This window comes from Manis pentadactyla, chromosome 2, assembly GCF_030020395.1.
Source record: "Manis pentadactyla isolate mManPen7 chromosome 2, mManPen7.hap1, whole genome shotgun sequence".
In the NCBI taxonomy this organism is placed as follows: domain Eukaryota; kingdom Metazoa; phylum Chordata; class Mammalia; order Pholidota; family Manidae; genus Manis; species Manis pentadactyla.
Genome location: NC_080020.1, coordinates 49,508,524 through 49,527,773, shown reverse-complemented (window position 1 = coordinate 49,527,773; position 19,250 = coordinate 49,508,524). Strand labels below are relative to the sequence as shown.

General features: G+C 38.9%; 1 protein-coding gene across 10 annotated transcripts in view; it reads right to left on the bottom strand.

The window, feature by feature from the left end:
• The window catches only part of NSD1 (nuclear receptor binding SET domain protein 1), a 188,724-nt gene that overhangs the window by 108,786 nt on the left and 60,688 nt on the right, over window positions 1–19,250 (bottom strand). The window lies entirely within an intron of this gene.

Sequence of the window (19,250 nt, the reverse complement as noted above, 5' to 3'; positions counted from 1 at the left end):
AGTAGGACTGAGCTTCCTACCTGACATACCAAACAAAGGAGTTGCGAGTGTGCTGAGATTTTTCTGGCTAGCAAAAACAGGCACCTGGGTTACTCAAAAAACAACCTCTTCCAATTACTTCAAGGGGATGCACAAATATGATTTTCTTTTAAATGAGGTATCTTGAAAAAGATGAGATCCTTCCTCAAACTCCATTTTCCTCCCATAATGCCTAAAACAGATTAAGTGTTCAATAAACAGTACACTGAATGAACTGAAATAATTCAAATAAATGATGAATCATGTCCTAGCTCAAGGATATCAAAGGACTGGGCTCAACTCAAAGATACTTAACTTACCATTCAACTTTAATACTCTGATTTCAGACAGAAGTAAGTTAAATCTCATAGAATGCCTTTATTAAAACTATGGCAATTAGTTCTACATATAAGTTACTAAAAACTGAGAAAGTGCATCTTGTTTTTTAAAAAAAGCTCCAAAGAGCCACTATTGCCTCTTATCAGTTGTAAGTTACCAGAAAAAGCACAACTTCAAAGCCAGTTAGCTCTGAAAACCAAGAAACAAAGACAAAACAAGTCTTAATTTGCCTGTACTGAAAACTACAGTTTCAGTAGTTTCCCCTAAATTTCTGATATAATCTGATTTGTGATCATTCATTTGTCAATCTCTGCTAAATATGGAATTGGCCTATTTATTCAAGTCCCAAATGACTTTAAATATAGTAACTAACATTCATTTGATGTGCCAGGCACTGTTCCTTCTTTTATCCTCTGAGGGTAGATAATTATATTATTATTTATTTTACTATGCTTATGGTCATGTAATTACCTATTTAGTAAGTGGCAGAGCCAGGATTCAACCCTGGACAGTACAACACTGAAGCCCAGCTCTACTGCTGCCTTATCATCGAATAACAATAAAACCCCATAGGACATGGTGGCAGTTCTGTCTTCCTCTCATATTAGTACAAGTTCATTATATTGTACTACCCAGGAAGTGTAGCCATAATAAAACACATGCCTTGAACAGACAACCAGGAAAGAACACGAATGGTATCAGGTAAAGCCAGAAGCCAGAATCACAAAACCAAACAAAATAGTAATGAGTTCTGTCTTTTGACTCCATTGCAAACTGTGTCATCTTATTTAATGAATTATTCAACCTCAGTTTCTGAAGCCACAAAAATCAGGAAAAAAATAACTGCTCTATCACAATAAAAATTTTTAAGTAACTACTAATTCCACTACTAGTATTTTAACCCAAGTAAAAGAATAGAAAAAGATATTTCAAAGCTGTTATTTATGACAAAAAACTGACATCCAACAAGACAACTGTTTAACAAATTATGCTGACAACTCAATGAAATATGCAAAAGACAGATATAGTTACAGGGTATTGAAAATATAATACATAGACACACATACAATATACCAAACATTAACAAACTATACTGAAAATTATAATGGTGACCAAAAAAATAAAGTCACTGAGAAACATAAATGAGACAATTTTATAAAATTAATGGTGTTATGTATAAGGATGTTCATAAACCTGAAACTTTTCCTTACTATCTTGATTGATTTATCATGATGTCCCAATAAAATATATGCAAACCCACTAAAAAATACCTATCTATACAGGGGACTAGGAAAAAGATGGCATATGAAAAGTGAGGCAGAAACCTCCTCCCCAAAACCACAAAGAACATGAAAATACAGCAAAAACAACTAATCCTGAAAGAGGACCTGAAGATTCCAATAGCCTGCCTACATCTGGGGAGAAGAGAAGACCTCACAGAAAAGGGTAAAGTAGTTAAGCTGCTTTCCAGTGGTACCGAAGACATTCCCTTACTTCAACCCACAAGCAGGAGGAAGAGAAACGGAGCAAGGAAGTAGAAGCCCAGGACTGCTGAACACCCAGCCCTGGAGATAGGCTCTGGGAGCATGAACCCACATTACATGGTGCTCTGGATATTAGTGGGGTTGGAAAGCAAAGACAGGCAGAATACTGGGAGAGACTGAGATTGCAAGTGCTTGTGGAGAGATTGCAAGTGCTTGTGGTGCCCCCTCGGACAAAAGGAAAGGCAAGCACTTTTGAAAAACCTTCCCAGCAGTGAGAGGGGTGCCAAAGGGGAAAAGATAATACAGATCTTGCAGGTCAGGAGAAAGGGCAGGTGGACAAAATCCTCCCAGCACACTCAGCCAGCAGGTTGGGAACTCTCAGGAGCTTCAGATACTCCATACTCCTGACTAGCAATGCAGTCCCCAGACTCCCACTGCAGTATGCAGCCTCCAGGCTCCTTCCTCCTAGCAAACAACAGTCCCACAGAGTACTGGGCCAACGAAACAATGACCCCACCTATGGCAGCCTTGGGGCACAGCAGAGAGGCCCTCCTACCCCACTCGGACCACTGGACCTGGCAGTGAAGGCAGGCATCACAGCTGAGAAGGCAGGATAGAGCCTTTTCCTCCCAGGAGGCACCAGTTCAGCTCGCCTACAACCCCAGGGAACAGAGCCTCTGGGCACTAGAGGGTGCAGCCTACAGTTATTATTCCATGGGAATCAGTAAAAAACAAAATGACAAAAGAATCTGTCCAAACAAAACTACAGGAAAAGACACCAGAGAAAGCACTAAGTAAAACTGAAATAACCAATCTTCTTAACAAAGATTTCAAAATAAAGATCATAAATATGCTCAAGGAGCCACAGAAAAACATTCAAGGTCTCAGGGAGGACTTCAAGAAAGAGACAGAAACTTTGAAAAACACAGTATCTGAAATAAAACATACAATGGAGGAATTTAAAAGCAGATTAGATGAGGTATAGGAAAATGAAAAAGAAATTAGAGAATACAAAAACAAAGAAGGGGAGGTACAGAAAGAAAAAAGGATCTCTAGAAATGAAATGAAAAGAAGAGAACTGTGCAACGAATCTAAACAAAACGATATTAGCATTATAAGGGTACCAGTAGAAGAAGAGAGAAAAAGGGATAAAAACTCTCTTTGAGGAAATAATTGGTAGAAACTTCCACAATATGGGGAAGAACATAGTCGCTCAGGTAATGGAAGTGCAGAGACCTTACAATACAAGGAACCCTAAGAAGATAACACCAGGACATATAATAATTAAAATGCCAAAGATCAAAGACAAGGAGAGAGCATTAAAAGCAGCCAGTGAGAGAAAAAAGATAACTTATAAAGGAAAGCCCATCAAGCTATCAACACATTTCTCAACAGGAACATTACAAACCGGGAGTGGCATGATATACTTCACAAAATGAAGCACAAGGGCTGCCAACCAAGAAGACTCTACTCCACAAGATCATTTACATTTGAAGCAGGGATTAAACAATGTCCAGATAAGCAAAAGCAGAGAGAATTTACCTCCCATAAAACAACTCTACAGTGTATTTTAAAGGGACTGATCTAGATGGAAGTGTGCCTAAGGCTAAACAGCTGTCACCAGAGAAAATAAAACCACAGTAAAAGAAGATGACCAATTAACTACAAAGCAAATGCAAAATTAAATCAACTACTCACAGAGTGAGTCAAAGGATACACAAACAGGACAGAATATGACACCAAATATATAAAGAGTGGAGGAGGAAGAAGGGACAAAAAAGTACAATTAGATTGTGTTTGAAATGGCATAGTGAGTTGAGACAGACTGTTAGACCTAACACACATCTACAGAACACTTCACCCAGAAGCATCAGGATATACAATATTCTCAAGTGTACATGCAAAGTTTTCCAGAATAGATCAGATACTAGGTCACAAGAAGAACCTGAGTAAATTCAAAAAGGCAGAAATTGTGCCAACCGACTTCTCAGGCCACAAAGGTATAGAACTAGAAATAAACTATGCAAAGAAAACAAAAAAGCCCCAACACATGGAGGCTTAACAACAAGCTACTAAATTATCACTGTATGATTTACCTAATTAAAACAGAGATCAAGCAATACATGGAGACAAATGAAAACAACTCAACACCTGAAAACCTGTGGGATACAGCAAAGGCAATTCTAAGAAAGAAGTATACAGCAATACAGGCCTACCTCAAGAAAGAACAATCCCAAGGGAACAGTGTAAATACAATTAATGAAACTAGAAAAGAAGAACATACGAGTCCCAAAGTCATTAGAAGGAGGGACATAATAAAGATCGGAGAAGAAATAAACAAAATTGAGAACAACAAAACAATAGAAAGAATCAATGAAACCAGGAGCTGGTTCTTCAATAACATAAAACAGATAAACCTGCAGCCAGACTTGTCAAAAAAAAAAAAAAAAAAAAAAAGGAGAGTCTACACACATAAACTGAATCAGAAATGGGAAAGGAAAAGTCACTACAGACACCACAGAAACACAAAGATTTATTATAGAATACTATGAAAAATTATATGCTAACAAATTGGATAACCAAGAAATGGACAACTTCCTAGAAACACACAACCTTCCAAGGCTGACCCACGAAGGAAGAGAAAATCTGAACAGGCCAATTACCAGCAATGAAATTGAACTGGTAATGAAAACTCTACCTAAGAACAAAATTTCTGGACAACATGGCTTCACTGCTGAACTTTATAAAACATTTAGTGAAGATGTAATATCCATTCTCCAGAAAGTTTTCCAAAAAGTAAGAAGAGAAGGGAATACTTCAAAACTCATTCTATGAGAGTATTCCAGCATCACTAATACCAAAACCAGACAAGGACACCACAAAAAAAGAAAATTACAAACCAATATCCCTAATAAACAAAGATGAAAATAAACTCAACAAAATATTAGCAATCTGAATACAAAAATACATCAAAAAGACCATCCATCATGATCAAGTGGGATTTACTCCAGATATTCAAGGATGGTACAATATTAGGAAAGCCATCAACATCATACACGACATCAACAGAAAAGACAAAAATCACATGATCATCTCAATAAACACTGAAAAAGCATTGAACAAAATTTAACATCCATTCGTGATAAAAACTCTCAACAAAATGGGTATACAGGACAAGTACCTCAATATAATAAAGGCCATATATGACAAATCCAGAACCAATATCACACTTAAAAGTGAAAATCTAAAAGTTTTCCTCTAAGACTGGGAACAAGACAAGGATGCCCATCCTCACCACTTTCATTCAACATACTACTGGAGGGCCTAGCCACTTCAATCAGACAACACAAATAAATAAAAGACATCAGATTGGTAAAGAAAAGTTAAACTGTCACTGTCTGCAGATGACAATGTACATAAAAAACCCCAGAGAATCCACTCAAAAACTACTAGAACTAACTGAATTCAGCAAACCGGCAGCCTGCAGTTCCTGCCCTGCAACTGGCACTGGAGGCAAACCGGCTGACTTGCCTTTGCTGCAGAACAATGGGGAGCAGCCATCCCACAGCAATCACACAGAGACTTCTCCCTGAGCAAGGCTAACCGGGCCCAGACCCAGAGGCTGCCCCCTGTGTGCAGCTGACTGGCACAGACAGCGGAGACTGGTGCAGAGTCTGGGAGGGACAAAGGGGCTCCATTCTCGTGGTGAAAATGCCCTGCTCACCTGCAATGGCCGCCAGTGCCCTAGGCCATCCCAAAGGCTGCCCTACCCACTGCAGCTCAGAGGATTGACCCAGAGGCTGCTCACTGTGTGCGGTTATATAGCAGAGACTGGCAAGCACGAAGGGACTTTATTATCCCAGCTGACATACGGGCCACTTGCTGGCGACCACTCCCATCGCCATGAAAAGGCAGAAGTACCTTGTTCAGTCCAAATTCCCTCAAACACCAGAGAGAGGGATTGGTGAGACTGAACTCATCAATCTTCCTGAAAAAGAATTCAAAATAAAAGTAATAAGCATACTGATGGAGCTACAGAGAAATATTCAAGACTTAAGGGATAAATTCAGAAGGGAGATAACAGAAATGAAACCAACAATGGAAGAATTTAAGAGCAGACTGGATGAGGTGCAAGAGACTGTTAATGGAATAGAAAACAGAGAACAGGAATACACAGAAGCTGAGGCAGAGAGATAAAACGATCTCTAGAAATAAAGAATATTAAGAGAACTGTGTGACCAATCCAAACAGAACAATATTCGCATTAAAGAGGTACCAGAAGGAGAGAGAGAAAAAGGGATACAAAGAGTCTTCAAGAAAAAATTGCTGAAAACATCTCCAATCTGGGGAAGTAGTCTTTCAGACCATGGAAGTCCACAGATCGATCTCCCAACAAAAGGGACTCAAGGAGGACAACACCAAGATATAAAATAATTAAAATGTCAAAGATCAAAGGCAAGGACAGAGTATTAAAAGCAGACAGAGAGAAAAAAGAACACCTACAAAGGAAAACCCCTCAAGCTATCATCAGACTTCTAGGCAGAAACATTACATGCCATAAGGGAGTGGCAAGATATATTCAATGCAATGAAACAGAAGGGACTCGAACTAAGAATACTGCATCCAGCAAGATTATCATTAAAATTTGAAGGAGGGATTAAACAATTCCCAGATAAGCAAAAATTGAGGGAATTAAACTTCCGCAAACAATCACCAAAATGTATTTTAAAGGGACTGCTCTAGATGGAAGTACTCAAGGCTGAACAGATGTCACCAGAGAAAATAAAACCGTAGCAAAGAAAGCAGACCAGCCAAAAACAAACTAAATGCACAATAAAATGAGCTATCTACAAAATCAGTCCAAGTGAAACACAAAGAGTACAGAACACCCAACATATAAAGAGTGGAGGAGGAAGTAAAAGAAGGGAGAGAAATAAAGAATCATCAGACTGTGTTTATGATAGCATAATAAGTGAGTTGTTAGACAGATAGTAAAGAAGCTACCTTTGAACCTTTGGTAGCCACAAATTAAAGCCTGCAATGGCAATAACTACATTATCTATCGATAGTCACCCTAAAGGCAAATGGTCTGAATGAAATAGTCAAAAGACACAGACTAACAGAATGGATAAAAAAGCAAGACCCATCTATATGCAGCTTACAAGAGACTCATCTCAAACCCAAAGAAATACAAAGACTAAAAGTGAAGGGATGGAAAAAGAAATTTCATGCAAACAGTAAGGAGAAAAAAGCAGGTGTTGCTGTACTTGTATCAGACAAAATAGACTTCAAAACAAAGTAACAAGAGACAAAGAAGGACAATACAGAATGATAACGGGGGCAGTCCAACAAGAGGATATAACCATTATAAATATATATGAACCCAACACAGGAGCACCAGCATATGTGAAACAAAAACTAACAGAATTAAAGCAAGACATAGAATGCATTGCATTCATTTTAGGAGACTTCAACACACCACTCACTCCAAAGGACAGATCAAGCAGACAGAAAACGAGTAAGAACACAGAAGCACTAAACAACACACTAGAACAGATGGACCTAACAGACATCTACAGAACTCTACATCCAAAAGCAGTAGGATACACATTCTTTTCAAGGGCACATGGAACATTTTCCAGAATAAACCACATACTAGGCCACAAAAAGAGCCTCAGTAAATTCAAAAACATTAAAATTGTAACAACCTACTGCTCAGATAAAAAATGTATAAAACAAGAAATAAATTTATAAAGAAAACAAAAAGACTCACAAACACATGGAGGCTTAACAACATGCTCCTAAATAATCAATGGAACAATTACTAAAGCAAAACAGAGATCAAGCAATATATGGAGAAAAATGAAAACAACAGCACAATGCCCCAACTTCTGTGGGACACAGCGAAGACAGTTCTAAGAAGAAAGTATATAGCAATCCAGGCCTATTTAAAGAAGGAAGAACAATCCAAAACAAAGGGTCTAAAGTCACAATTATTGAAACTGGAAAAAGAAGAACAAGTAAGGCCCAAAGTCAGCAGAAGGATAGACATAACAAAGATCAGAGAAATAAATAAAATTCAGAAGAATAAAACAATAGAAAAAATTGATGAAACCAAGAGCTGATTCTTTGAGAAAATAAGCGAAATAGATAAGACCCGTAGCCAGGCTTATTAAGAGACAAAGAGAATCTACACACATAAACAGAATCATACATGAGAAAGGAAAAATCACAATGGACACCAGAGAAATACAAAGAATTATTAGAGAATACTATGAAAACCTATATGCTAACAAACTGGATAACCTAGAAAAAATGGACAACTTTCCAGAAAAATACAACCTTCCAAGGCTGACCAATGAAGAAACAGAAAATCTAAACAGACCAATTACCACCAATGAAATTGAATCGGTTATCAAAAAACTACCCAAGAACAAAACACTGGATCAGATGGATTCAGCGCTTAATTTTATCAGACATTTAGAGAAGACATAATACCCATTCTCCTTACAGTTTTCCCAAAAAATAGAAGAGGAGGGAATACTTCCAAACTCATTCTATGAAGCCAGCATCACTCTAAGATGAAAACTAGGTAAAGATACAACAAAAAAGAAAACTACACACCAATATCCCTGATGAACACAGATGCAAAAATACTCAACAAAATATAAGCAAACAGAATTCAAAAATCCATCAAGAGGATCATACACCATGATCAAGGGGGACTCATTATAGGGATGCAAGAATGGTAAAACAATCAAACATCCATCAACATCATCCACTACCACAAACAAAACAGAGGGCAAAAACAACATGATCATCTCCATAGATGCTGAAAAAGCATTCGACAAAACTCAATATCCATTCATGATAAAAGCTCTCAAAAAGGGTTATAGAGGCAAGTACCTCAACATAATAAAGGACATATACAACAACCCAACAAGCAACATTATGTTTCACAGAAAGAAGCTGAAAGCTTCTCACCTAAGATCGGGAAGAAGACAAGGATGCCCACTCTCCCCGGTTTTATTCAATATTGTCTTGGAGGTCCAAGCCATGGCAATCAGACAACACAAAGAAATAAAAGGCATCCAAATTGGTAAGGAAGAAGTCAAACTGTCACTGTTTACAGATGACATGATATTGTACATAACAAACCCTAAAGAATCTACTCCAAAATTACTAGAACTAATATCTGAATTCAGCAAAATGGCAGGACACAAAATTAATACAAAGTTGCAGGACACATAGAAATCTGTTGCACTAACAATGAGCTAACAGAAAGAGAAATCAGGAAAACAATTCAATTCACAATTGCATCAAAAATACCTAGGATTAAACCTAATCAAGGAAGTGAAAGACCTATATCCTGAAGACTACAAGACACTCGTAAGAGAAATTAAAGAGGATAATAATAAACGGAAATTCATCCCATGCTCTTGGGTAGGAAGAATTAATATTGTCAAAATGGCCATACTGCCGCCCAAAGCAATCTACAGATTCAATGTAATCCCTATCAAAATACCAACAGCATTCTTCAATGAACTGGAACAGCTAGTTCTAAAATTCATATGGAACCACAAAAGACCCCGAATAGCCAAAGTAATCCTAAGAAGGAAGAATAAAGCAGGGGGATCTGCTTCCCAACTTCAAGTTCTACAATAAAGCCACAGTAATCAAGACTATTTGGTACTGGCACAGACCAGTGGAACAGAATAGAGAGTCCAGATATTAATTAACCCAAGTATATATGATCAATTAATATATAATAAAGGAGCCATGGATATACAATGGGGAAATGACAGCCTCTTCAACAGCTGGTATTGCGTAACAGGACAGCTACATGTAAGAGAATGAAACTGGATTACTGTCTAACTCTATACACAAAACTAAACTCAAAATGTATCAAAGACCTGTATGTAAGTCATGAAACCATAAAGCTTTTAGAAAACTCTCTTGAATATAAACATGAACAACTTCTTCCTGAACATAACTCCACGGGCAAGGGGACAAAAAGCAAAAATGAGCAAGTGGAACTATATAAAACTAAAAAGCTTCTGTACAGCAAAGGACACCATCAATAGAACAAAAAGGCATCCTACAGGATTGGAGAATACATTCATAAATATCATGACCAACAAGCGGGTGACATCCAAAATATACAAAGAGCTCACGCACCTCAACAAACAGAAAGCAAATAAACCAATTAAAAAATGGGCAGAGGAGCTGAACAGAAACTTCCCCAAAAGAAGAAATTCACATGGCCAACAGGCACATGAAAAGATGCTCCACATCGCTAATTATCAGGGAAATGCAAATTAAAACCACAATTGAGTTATCACTTCACAACACTTAGGATGGCCAACATAAAAAAGAACAGGAATAACATGCTGGTGAGGATGTGGAGAAAGGGGAACCCTCCTACACTGCTGGTGGGAATGTAAACTAGTTCAACCATTGTGGAAAGCAGTATGGAGGTTACTCAAAAAAACTCAAAATAGAAATACCATTTGGCCCAGGAATTCCACTTCTAGAAATTTATCCTAAGAATGAAGGAGCCCAGTTTGAAACAGACATATGCATCCCTATGTTTATTGCAGCATTATTTACAATAGCCAAGAATTGGAAGCAACCTAAGTGTCCATCAGTAGATGAATGGATAAAGAAGATACGGTACATATATACAATGGAATATTACTCAGCCATAAGAGGAAAACAAATCCTACCATTTGCAACAACATGGATGGAGCCAGAAGGTATTATGCTCAGTGAAATAAGCCAGGCGGAGAAAAACAAGTACCAAATGATTTCACTCATCTGTGGACTATAAGAACAAAAAGCAAAATCTGAAGGAACAAAACAGCAGCAGACTCACAGAAGGGAGGGAGAAGGAATAAGGAGCATTACAATTAGCACACATAATGTAGCAGGGGGGACATGTGGAAGGCAGTATAGCACAGAGAAGACAAGTAGTGATTCTATAGCATCTTACTATGCTGATGGACAGTGAACTCTAATGGGGTATGTGGTGGGGACTTGATAATTGGGGGAATCTAGTAACCACAATGTAGCTCATGTAATTGTATATTAATGGTACCAAAATAGAAAATACATATATAATGATAAATAAAGACAGAGGAAGACACACACACACACAAAAAAAACCTAGATCTCAACATTTTAATAAACATTGATGCAGAAGTCTTCAACAAAATACTAGCAAATTAAACTTAAGAACATTCTACTTTAAAACCCTAATAGAAATATCTTTTTTTGTACACCTGAAACTAATACAGTCTTATGTGTCAATTATGTTGCAAAAAAAAACAGAAACAGTAGCAACAACAAAAACATACACTTCAACCAAGGATTTATTCCTGCAATGCAAGGGTTTTTCAATAAGTGAAAGCTCATAAATTTAATATATCACATTAACAGAATTAAGGGTAAAAATCACATGATCATCACCACTGAGGCAGAAAAGCATTTAACAAAATTCAATGCTGACTCATTACAAAAACACTCAACAAATTAAGAACAGAAACTAACTCAACATAATAAAAGTCATGTATCAAGACCCATGGAGAACCTCAGGATTAATGGTAAAAAACTAAAAGCTTTCCCTCTAAAATAAGGAACATAGAAAGGACTCCTGCTTTCTCCATTTCTACTGAGCATAGTAATGAATGTTCTACCCAGAACAAAGTAGGCTAGAAAGAAGAGGCAACCAAATTGGAAAGGAAGAAGTAAAAGAATCTCTATTCACAGATCTTTATATGTAGAAAGTCAAAACGATGCCAGAAAATAATTTACAGTCAATACATTCAGCAAAGTAGCAAGATAAAAAGCCAACACACAAAGATCAATTGAATTCCTATAACACTTCAAAAAAAAATGAAGAAAACACTTCCATGTACAAGAGCATCAAAAAGAATAAAATACTTGATAATCAACTTAACCAAGGAAATGAAAACTATAAACCACTGCAGAAAGAAATTAAAACATAAATACAAGGCAACAGCCCATTTCTGGACTGGAAGACTTAATATTGTTATGATGTCACTTGCTATTGATGTAGATATACAAAGTGATCTACAGATTCAATGCAATCCCTATCTTAAACACAATTAAAATTTTTGCAGAAATGCAAAATATCCTAAAACTCATTTGGAATGCAAGGGAACCCAAACAGTCAAAGCAATATTGAAAATTTAAAAAAAAAGAGGACTAATACTTACCGATTTCAAAACTGACTACAAAGCTACAATAATCAGAACAGTGTGCTACTAGCATAAAACAGACTTATCAACCAATGCAATAGACTGGAGAACCAAGAAATAAATCCTTGCACATACTGTCAAATGTTTTTGACAAGGGAACAAAGACCATTCAATGAGAAAAGTCAGTCTTTTCAACATGGCTATCTACATGAAAAAGAATGAAGTTGTACCCTTACCTAACACCATACACAAGAAACAATAAAAAATGGATCAAAGACCTAAAAGTAAGACGTAAATCAGTAAAACTCAGAGGAACAAATAAGACAAAAGCTTCCAACACTGAATTTGGCAATAATTTCTTAAAATGACACCAAAGGCACAGGTAACAAATGAAAAAACAGACAAAGTGGAATTCATTAACATTTTAAAATCTTGTGTAGCAACAGAGTAAAAGGAACAACACAGAATAAGAGAAAATATCTGCAAATAATGTATTTCATAAGAGGTTAATATCCAGAGAGAGATTAAAGATGGTGGAGTGAGAGGAGAGACAGAGGACTCCTCCAACAACCACATATAATACAAAAATATAATCAATACAACTAATCTAGAAAGAGCAACTGGAAAGAAGGCTGCTCCAGACTGCATACCCGGAAAAAAGAACAGATCTCACGGAACAGGGTAACATAACAAAGCTATGATCCGGTGGCACCCAAGGCCTTCCCCCACCTCAACTAACCAGCAGGAGGACGAGAATTGGGGCGGGGAGGGGGTAGAGGCCTGGGACTGCTGAACACCTAGCTCAGGAGATCGGCTCTGGGAGGATGAACCTACATTGCATGGTGCTATGGTGATTAGTGGGGTTGGAAAGCTAAGACAGGCAGGAAACCTGGAGAGACTGGGATTCCAGCCACTTGTGGTAAACAGGGATACCTATCTGGCTGCTCTGGGACAAAAGAATGGTGGGCAGTCTGAAAGACTTCCTAACAGTAAGAGAGTTGCTAAAGGAAAAAGGATTCCTCAGAGCTTATTTCTCAGGAACATGGACAGGTACACAAAATTCTCCAGGCTTACTCAGCTCTGCAGGTTGGGAACTTTCAGAAGCTTAAGGCGCTCCACCCCACTGGTTGGCTACACAGCTCCAAGGCCCTCCACTGTGATATGCACCCTGCTGCACCTTCCTCCCTGCCAGCCAGCCCGCACCTGGCTCGCAAACCAGCAGCCCGTGCCCTGGCATCAGGCTAGCCAGAGGGAAGCCCTGCCTATGACAGCTATAAAGGCAAAGCAAAGAGGCTTACACCTGTGTGTGCAGCCCACTAGTTCTGGCAGTGTAGACAGGCATAGCAGCCGAGAAGCAGGAAACAGCTCTTTCCTCTCCCCAGGCACCAACACCGATCCCCTGCGACTCCCCAAAATCACTACAGGGGCTGAGCAGCTCCAGAGAGTGAAGCTTCTGGATATTAGAGAGCACCACATACAAACATGAAACGACAAAAATCAACAGGTTCAAACCAAAATGCAACAAACACCAGAAAAAGGGTCTAGTGAAACTGAACTCAATTTTCCTGAATGAGATTTGAAAATAAAAATCATAAACATACTCATGGAGGTACAGAAAAATATTCAGGAACAGAAGAACGAATTCAGGACAGAGATCCAAATCATTATAAAATACAATGGAGGGATTTAAAAGCAGATTAGAAATGGTAGACACAATAAATGAAATTGAAATTAGAGAAAAATAATACAAAGCAGAGCTGAGGCACAGAGAGAAAAAAGGATCTCTAGAATTGAAAGAATATTGAGAGAACTGTGTGACCAATCCCAATGGAACAACATTCATCTTATAGGGATACCAGAAGAAGAGAGAAAAAAGGGACAGAAACTGTCTTTCAGGATGTAATTGCTGAAAACTTACCTAGTGTGGGGAAGGAGATAGTCTCTCAGGACATGGAGCTCCACAGATCTCCCAACACAAGGGAACCAAGGAGGACAACACCAAGACATACAGTAATTAAAATAGCAAAGATCAAGGATAAGGACAGATTATTAAAAGCAGCAAGGGAAAGAAGCAAGATCACATACAAAGGAAAACCCATCACGCTATCATCAGACTCCTCAGCAGAAACCTTACAGGCTAGAAGGGAGTGGCATGATATATTTAATGCAATGAAGCAGAAAGGCCTCGAGCCAAGAATACTCTACCTGGCAAGGTTATCATTTAAATTTCATGGAGGGATTAAACAATTTCCAGATAAGCTAAAGCTGAGAGAATTTACCTTCTACAAACCATATCAACAGTGCATTTTGGAAGGACTGCTACAGTTTGAAGAGTTCCTAAGGCAAAACAAGCTGTCACCAGAGGTAATAAAGCCACAGTAAAGAAGGTAGAACAATTAATTACTAAGAAAATGCAAAATTAAATCAACTACACCCAAAGTCAGCCAAGTGACAGACAAAGAGTACACAATATAATACCTAATACATAAAGAACTGAGGAGGAATAAAAAGGAGGGGGAAAAAAAACCTTTAGATTGTGTTTCAATAGCATACTAAATGAGTTAAGTTAGACTCTTAGGAAGTAAGGAAGTTACCCTTGAACCATTGGTAACCACGAATCCAGAGCCTGCAAATGGCAATGACTACATATCTATCGATAATCACCCTAAATGTAAATGGTCTGAATGAACCAATCAAAAAACAGAGTCACTGAATGGATTAAAAAAAAGACACGTCCATATGCTGCCTACAAGAGACTCACTTCAATCCTAAAGACATAAACAGACTGAAAGTGAAGGGATGGAAAAGATATTTCATGCAATTAATAGGGAGAAAAAAGCGGGTGTCACAGTCCTTGTATCAGACAAAATAGACTTTAAAATGAAGAAAGTCACAGTAGACAAAGAAGGACATTACATAATGATAAAGAGGTCAGTACAACAAGAGGATATAACCATTATAATTATCTATGCACCCAACACAGGAGCACCTACATATGTGAAACAAATACTAACAGAATTCAGGGACAAAATAGAATGCAATGTATTCATTCTACAGGACTTCAGCACTCCACTCACTCCAAAGGACAGATCAACCACACAGAAAATAAGAAGACAGAGGCATTGAACAACACATTAGAATAGACGGACCTAAGAGACATCTACACAACACTCCACCCAAAATCAGCAGGATACACATTCTTCTCAAGTGCACATGGAACATTTATGAAAACAGATCATATACTAGGCAAGAAAAAGAGCCTCAGTAAATTCAGAAACACTGAAATTGTACCAACCACCATTTCAAACCACAAAGATATAAAACTAGGAATAAATTATACAAAGGAAAGGAAAAAGCCCACAAACACATGAAGGCTTAACAACACGCTCGTAAATAACCAATGGATCAATGACCAAACAAAAAGAGAGATCAAGAAATATATGGAGACAAACGACAATAATAACTCACCATCACAAAAGTCTGTGGGATGAAGCAAAGGCCGTACTAAGAGGGAAGTATATTGTAATACAGGCTTACCTCAGGAAAGAACAACAATCCCTTATGAACAGTCTAAACTCACAATTAGTGAAACATGAAGAAGAACAAATGAGGTCCAAAGTCAGTAGAACGAGGGACATAAGAAAGATTAGAGCAGAAATTTTTTAAATGGGAGAAGAATACAACAATAAAATAATCAATGAAACCAGGAGCAAGTTCTTTCACAAAATAAACAAAATAGATAAACCCCTAGTGAGAATTATCAGGAAAAAAAGAGAGTTGAGTCTACACACATAACCAGAATCAGGAATGAGAAAGAAAAATCACTAAAGACACCACAGAAATACAAAGAATTAGGGGAAAATACTATGAAAAATTATATGCTAACAGACTGGATAACCTGTAAGAAATGCACAACTTTCTAGAAAAATACAACCTTCCAAGGCTGACCCAGGAAGAAGCAGAGCAATTACCAGGAACAAAATTGTATTGGTAATCAAACAACTACCTAAAAACAAAAACTGGACCAGATGGCTTCACCGCCAAATTTTATCAAACATTTAGTGAAGACCTAATACCCAACCTCTTTAAAGTTTTCCAAAAAGTAGAAGAGGAAGGAATACTTCCAAACTCATTCTATGTGGCCAGCATCACTCTAATATCAAAACAAGGCAAACACACAACAAAAACAGAAAATTACAGACCAATATCCCTGATGAACATAGATGCAAAAATACTCAACAAAATATTAGCAAACCAAATTCAAAAATACGATAACCTAGAAGAAATGGGAACTTTCTAGAAAAATACAACCTTCCAAAACTGACCAATGAAGAAAGAGAAAATCTGAATAGACCAATTACCAGCAAAAAAACTACCTAAGAAAAAAATACCTGCTCCAAATGGTTTCACTGCTGAATTTTATCAAACATTGACTGAAGAACTAATACCCATCCTCCTTAAATTTTTCCAAAAACTAGAAGAGGAGAGAATACTTCCAAACTCATTTTACAAGGACAACATCACTCTAATACCAAAACCAGGCAAAGACACCACAAAAAAAGAAAACTACACACCAATATCCCGGATAAACATACATGCAAAAATACTCAACAAAATATTAGCAAACCAAATTCAAAAATACATCAAAAAGGTCATCCATCATGATCAAGTGGGATTCATCCCAGGGATGCAAGGATGGTACAACATTCGAAAATACATCAACATTATCCACTACAACAAAATGAAGGACAAAAACCACATGATCATCTCCATACATGCTAAAAAGTGTTTGACAAAATTCAACACCCATTCATGATGAAAACTATCAACAAAATGAGTACAGAGGGCAAGCACCTCAACATAATAAAGGCTATATATGACAAACACACAGCCAACATTATACTTAACAGCAAGAAGATGAAACCTTTTCCTTTAAAATCAGGAAGAAGACAAGGATGTCCATTCTCCCCACTTTTATTCAACATAGTTCTGGAGGTCCTAGCCACTGCAGTCAGATAACACAACGAACTAAAAGGCATCCATCCAGATTGGCAAGGAAGAAGACAACCTTTCCCTGTCTGCAGATGACATAATACTGTACATAAAAAACCCTAAAGAATCTAACCCAAAACTACTAGATCTAATATCCAAATTTAGCAATGTTGCGGGATACAAAATTAATACACAGAAATCTGTTGCATTCCTATACACTAACGATGAACTAGCAGAAAGAGAAATCAGGAAAACAATTCCATTCACAATTGCATCAAAAAGAATAAAATACCTAGGAAAAAACCTAAACAAGGAAGTAAAAGACATATATCCTCAAGACTACAAGACACTCTAAAGAGAAATGAAAGATGACACTAATAAATGGAAATTCATCCCATGCACTGGGCTAGGAAAAATTAATATTGTCAAAATGGCCAGCCTAGGGATCACGGGAAGATGGCGGTGTAAGTAGTTCAGAGGAAATCTCCTCCCCAAAGCACATATATTTATGAAAATACAATAAATACAACTATTTCTAAAAGAGACACCAGTGGATGCAGTACAACAGCCAGAATACATCTACATCTGTGAGAACTCAACATCACACGAAGGGGGTAAGATACAAGCCGCAGTCAGGTGGGACCGGAACGCTCCCCCACCCCAAAACCCGGCGGGAAGAAACGAGTGGGAATGGGGAGGTAGTGAAAGCCCAGGACTGCTAAATAACCAGCTCTAGAAATCCGCACCTGGAACACAGACACAAGGTGCATGGGGTGCTGGATATTGCAGAAATGGAAAAGCAAAACCTGTGGGCAGGTCCCCACAACTGGCGCCCCTGAGACAAAAAAAAAAGCGAGTGCTTTCTGCAAGTCTTAAAGAGACAGGGACCCCATAGCTGGATGAACTTGCTGCAGCACACTCAGCCAGCAGCTGGGAATTCCGGGGGAAACTTAGGCGCCCTAAACCCCGGGGAGGCACTGCAGCTCTGAAGCCCCTCACGGCACTAAGCAGCCTGCCAGTCGTTCCTCCAACTGGCGCGAACCCCGATACACCGGCCCAGGAGCGGGAGAGTGGCAGCATGTGCCAGGAGAGGAGGCACCAGAAGGGACCAGGAGCAGATCTGTGCGCCAATGGCGCCACAGGGCACCAGGACAGGCTTGTGTGAGCCCGCAACAGTGCAACTGAACAGCCTGGGTGCGGCTTGCGTGCACCGGCGGCAGTGGAGCCAGAGGAGCCCGGTAGAGGCCCACGCGCACCTGCAGCAGGGCCACAGGGAGCAGGTGCGCTGCCAGCAGCTGACTGGAATCTGAGCCAACGCACAGCCACCCGGGCCAAACCCAAAGGCCGCTGCTGCCACACAGCTGCCCGGCAGGAGTGCTGCTAGCACGGAGGAGCGCATCTGGCGTGCCTGTCACTCCCAGTAGGGTTCCGGGCTGCTCTGATGGAGACCCCGCCCACAGCAGCTAAGGGGAATACCCAGTGGCTGCTCCAGAAGGGCAGGTAACTGTCACAGGCAGAGGAGAAGGGCAAGGCACAAAGCAAGCAGGAAAGGACTTTCTTCTCCCAGCAGACACACCCGCAACCTGCATACAGCCATCGCTATCACCATGTAAAGGCAAAAAAATTTAGTCCAGTCCAAGATAGTCACAACAACTGAGAAAGGATCTGCAGAAGCAGACCAAACCAGTCTCCCTGAAAAAGAATTTTAAAAAAAATCATAAACATGCTGACAGAGCTGCAGAGAAATATGCAAGAGCTAAGGGATGAAGTCCGGAGGGAGATTACAGGAATCCGGAGGGAGATTACAGACGTCTGGAGGGAGATTACAGAAGAGAAACAAACTCTGGAAGGATTTATAAGCAAAATGGATAAGATGCAAGAGTCCGTTGATGGAGTAGAAACCAGAAAAAAGGAACACACAGAAGCTGACACAGAGAGAGATAAAAGGATGTCCAGGAATGTAACAATATTAAGAGAACTCTGTGACCACTCCAAAAGGAACAATATCCGCATTATAGGGGTACCAGAATAACAGAGAAAAAGGGATAGAAAGTGTCTTTGAAGAAATAATTGCCGAGAACCTAAGCAAACTGCGGGAGGAAATAGTTGCTCAGACTACAATGGCACACAGAACTCCCGAGAGACGGGACCCAAAGAGGACAACACCAAGAAACATAATAATTAAAATGGCAAAGAT